Genomic DNA, 4,858 nt, shown 5'->3' with positions numbered 1-4,858 from the left:
AGTTTTGAGAAAGCCAAAATTACCTTATGGGAAGAACTTGGTGAAAAATTTGCTCCTTGTAAAATAAGGATGTTGGCCCGTATATAGTGATAGTCACATCTACAACCGTGAAAGAATTTTTTGGTAACTGTCCTCAATTTAGTTGTCACTATTATCAATTGAAGTTCTATGTTTTTCAACAAATGTCAAACTTACATTTTATTACATTTATTATTAATAGGTGAAGTTAGCTTCTTCACCACTCATGCAAGAAGAATATATGTAAATCTAGATATAGATTACATAAGATATTTGGTTCAAAAGTTTACAACCATGCCTACGGAAGTGCAAATTACCAAAAGGTATAATGTTAATAACATTTCGATTGAGGAAGAGATGATTTTGAATCCGATGGATATTAAGGAGTTGTTTGATTCTGAGTGGAGTCCTGAAATACAAGTTATTACATATTTTGCTTCTTAAGTTTGTAGATTTCTATTTCAATAATTGTATTTACTATTTTAATTGTGGAGTTTAACTCATTTTAAAGCTGAAGCTATAAGTTAAGATTTCCTAACATTCTCAGCTTCTTCCGCTACATATCTTCTGTTTGATTCCTAACTATGATGTTTGGGTGAACAGGTTGTTGAAGTTCTTAATGTCTCTTAGGAGGAAATCGAAGGCCCGAAGAATTTCAAGTGTGAGCTCCAAGAGGTACTTATTATACTAGACAGATAACAATGAACATTAGGATTTAATCAGCGAACCTTATTCATTTACTTATCCTATTATCTGTTGTTTATTTTATAGACTGTTCAATATCCAGTGGAGCATCCCAAAAAGTTTGGGAAGTTTGGTATGTCTCCATCAAAGGGTGTTCTCTTCTGTGGGCCACCTGGATATGGGAAAATATTGCTAGCGAAGACTATTGCAATTGAATGCCAAGCCAATTTTATTAGTTTCAAAGGTCCAAAATTCCTTACCATGTGGTTTGGAGATAGTGAAGCCAATGTTAGGGAAATATTCTACAAGGCTCGAGCTTCTGCACCTTGTGTACTATTTATCGATGAGTTGGATTCAATTGCTACTCAGGTGATATTCCTTGTTCTCATGTTCTCATCGAACTGTTACTATGTGTGTTTACCGCTCTTTTTAGATTATTTTCTTCTGTTGCTAAATATGACTTTATTTTATAGAGGGGAAGTAGCATTAGAGATGTCGGAGGAGCTGCCGATAGAGTTCTGAGTGAATTTCTCACTCAAATGGATGGTATAAATGCCAAGAAGACTATTTTCATCATTGGTTCCACCAATATTCCTAACATTATTGATCCTGCACTTCTACATCCTGGTCGGCTTGACCAATTGATCTATATTTCTCTCCCTGACAAGGACTCCCACCATTAAATTTCAAGGCATGCCTGTGAAAATCACCCCTTTTTAAGGATATAGATCTAAGAGCCCCTGCAAAATATAAGCAAGGGTTCAGTGGAGCTGACATTACAGAGATCTACCAATGTGCATGCAAATATGCTATCCAGGAGAACATTGAGAAAGTAAGTTTTCAATTTCCATTTCTTGCCGATTGATAACTTTTGAGGCAATACATATTAGTTACTAGGTTCTAAATTTCTTAATAATTTCTACTTATTAAGGAACTTTTACGAAAAATTCAAGGTTTGAATTAAAATTACTGAATTTTGCCAAACTTGCTTCTGATATACTCTAGCTCCACCCTTTTTGGTCTTAGAAAATATTGCATTGTATGTTTATAGGATTTTGAGAGGGAGATAAGGAGAAGGGATAATCTTGAAGCCATGGAGGAAGACGTCGACGATAAGGTATCCGAGATCAAGCCTGCTCACTTTGAGGAATCAATGAAGTACGCTAGGAGGAGTATCAGTGATGCTAATATCAACAAGTACTAGGCATTTGCACAGACGTTACAATAGTCTCGAGGCTTTGGTTCTGAGTTTTGGTTTGTGGATGCTAGCATGGGTGTCACCACCGAAACTGCTGCTGATCTCTTTATAACTTCTGCTGGTGGTGCAGATAAATATGATCTCTATAGCTAGATTTTCAAAACTTATTTTCATGTCTTATGTTTACTATATTTACAACTTGCTAATATGGGTTATAGTTATTTTTGAAGAAACTTTGGAAGTTAGTAAAATTCAGCAGTTCCATTCAGTGCCCAGAATTTGTAATGTTACTGTTATCATTTTTAGTTTGTTGTGATATGTAGACGTATTGATGAATAAATTTATTTGGTAATGTCATTGATAATAATCGATATGATGGTATTCATACTTGTATGATTATTTCCAGATTTACTTGAAGTTCTATACTGCTTTTGTTTCTAAGAAAATCTGCACTTTTGGTATGGGTGAGCTGGTCATGGATGACAAAAAAATTGCTTTTCGTTACATGAAAAATAACTTTGGCATTTATCTTGATACTGCCCTTCCACTCCCACAAGTCAGTACATTATTGATCTTTTATTGTTTTTGTAATCCTAATAATTTGTTTGTAATGTCATAATTCTGAGTTTTATGTTGGTAAAATATGGATCCATGACTAATAACATTTGAATGAATTCATAGTTACAAGGTTCTGTTGGGATAAACCACCCTAAAGATATTTTTAGCATGGTAAGATATTGTTGCTTTGGATCGAACTTGCACATTTTCCCCCAGAAGGTCCCGTATTATGAAGATTATTGCTTTATCTTATATGTAGCTTCCTTTTCTTTAAAAGTCTCACACCAACAATCTCCCCTCAAACTAAGTTAATCACAAAGCCCCTGAATCAACTTGCACATGTATGCCACCTACATCATCTCAATATGTATTGATATAGCTTCTTCTTGTGTGTGCGCGCATCTCCAAACTACCTTGGTCGGGGAAAGCTACTAAACCAAGTTTTACGCCATCACTCCGTTATCTTCATACTTAATAGTTTGAAGCTAAATGGAAATATGTGTATGTTATTTAGGTGATGTAGTAGTAGTCCCTGATGCAGTAAAGTAAAAAAAGAATATGGCAGCAGAAGGGAGAAATCAAAAGGCTCTTGGTGATATTGGAAATCTGGCTGTAGGCCACGAAGTCGAAGGAAATCCACTTCATCAGGTATCTCGCCCTTACGAGCTTTTGTGTCCAATTGTTGGAAGCAGCTGAAAATTAGAAGTTTATGATAATAAGTCCTAATTTTTTTTTGTATTTCAATCTCAATTTGGCGTTTAGTACTAATATTGTTGCGCACTTATCGTCTGTTTTAACTGTTTGCAGAAATCTATGGATATTAACATAAAAGGAACAAATGTTGCTCAAAAAGTACCTGCGGGAAGGAAACCAGCTCAGAATAAAGCCATAATTAAGCCAAGACCTGAGGAGATTATCGCAATTAGCCCCGACACCCGTGAGAAACTAATGGAGGAAAATATGAAAAGAAAGAAGTAGGCTGTTGAAGACATATCAAAGAAGAAATCAACTCTTCAACTCTCATTACTCGAAGCAAGGTTCAATATCATGTCTCTTTTGTTAATATTACAGCCTTTATAGAGGATTGTTCCTTTTGTTTTCTGTTTTACATAATTGTCAATTATACAAGTATAGAAATATACGATGTTTTTGTCAACTTTATAAAGGCTGCATGTGGTCTGAGTAAGAATCCAAAGGAGCTGATTATGGACATTGATGCTGCAGATGTGAACAATGAATTGGCATTTTTGGAATATGTTGAAGACACTTACAGTTTCTACAAACTAGATGAGGTATCCACTGTCTTGAACTGGTGCTTTATTTTCGTTTATTGTATACTAGAAATATCTATGATCAACTCAATTTTTTGTGGCTCTTTGTAGAGTGAGACAAGAGTTCATGACTACATTGATTCACAGCCTACCACAAGTTTGAGCTTAATCCAGAAACTCTTTACCTCACAATCAACATTGTTGTTTGCTACCTCACTGTGAAGACTACATGAAGAAGGGCACTGCAGTTAGTGGGCATTAGTGCCATGCTTATAACCTCTAAATATAAAGAAATTTAGGCTTTCAAGGTAAAATATGAAAGCCTCTTTCACTATATGAGCTGTTAATGCCTAAAGCTAACAGCTTTCTAAATGTTGTAATTTATTTTTTCAGGTTAATGACTTCGTGTGCATCTAGTACAAAACTTACAGTCACGAGCAGGTGTTAACTATAGAGAAATAAATTCTCAGGATCTGGAATGGTATCTAACAGTCCCAACACCTTATGTGTTCCTCATCCGTTTCGTCAAAGTTTTTTTACCTGATTAAGAAGTAAGTTCTTTAACATAGTTGTCTATTGTGTGTCACAATTAGTTTACGGTACTAACTTTAATCCCTTTAAAAATAGATGGAGAACATGGTATATTTTTTGGCTGAGCTGGGGTTGATGAATTATGAAACCATTATCTACTGCCCATCAATGATTGCTGCCTCAGTTGTCTATGCTGCTCGACACACCCTCAACCAAACATCATTTTGGTATGGGACACTTAAGGTGCACACTGGTTTCTCAGAGACTCAGATAATAGAGGGCGCGAGGATGTTAGTTAGGTATCACTCTGAGGCTGCAAATAACAAGCTGAAGGTGATTTATAAGAAGTACTCAAAGAGAATTTATTAAGTGTCTTTTGGGGGCATTTTATATCGTATATAAATGAATGTCGACTTGCATATTTGGAATTGAGGCATAGTTGACAATACATTATAAATTAACTTATTCAAATATAAACTTGTACCTATTGATGTCTCATTGGATAACTTGAAAGATCTCGAGGAAGAACTACAATTCATTAATAGTGTTAAAAATAGAAAAAGAGGACATCTAATCATACATTTTCAAAATTTATTGT

The 4,858-nt window shown here is 35.1% G+C and overlaps 1 pseudogene; it reads left to right on the top strand.

Annotated features, from left to right (window-relative positions):
• The first annotated feature begins 312 nt into the window (after positions 1-312).
• On the top strand, positions 313-4,629 carry LOC107874346 (annotated as a pseudogene).
• The last annotated feature ends 229 nt before the right edge of the window (positions 4,630-4,858 follow it).

This window comes from Capsicum annuum, chromosome 6 (genome assembly GCF_002878395.1).
Source record: "Capsicum annuum cultivar UCD-10X-F1 chromosome 6, UCD10Xv1.1, whole genome shotgun sequence".
NCBI classification, from domain to species: Eukaryota; Viridiplantae; Streptophyta; class Magnoliopsida; order Solanales; family Solanaceae; genus Capsicum; species Capsicum annuum.
Note: the sequence above shows the minus strand (reverse complement) of the source record. Positions and strands in the feature narration are given on the sequence as shown.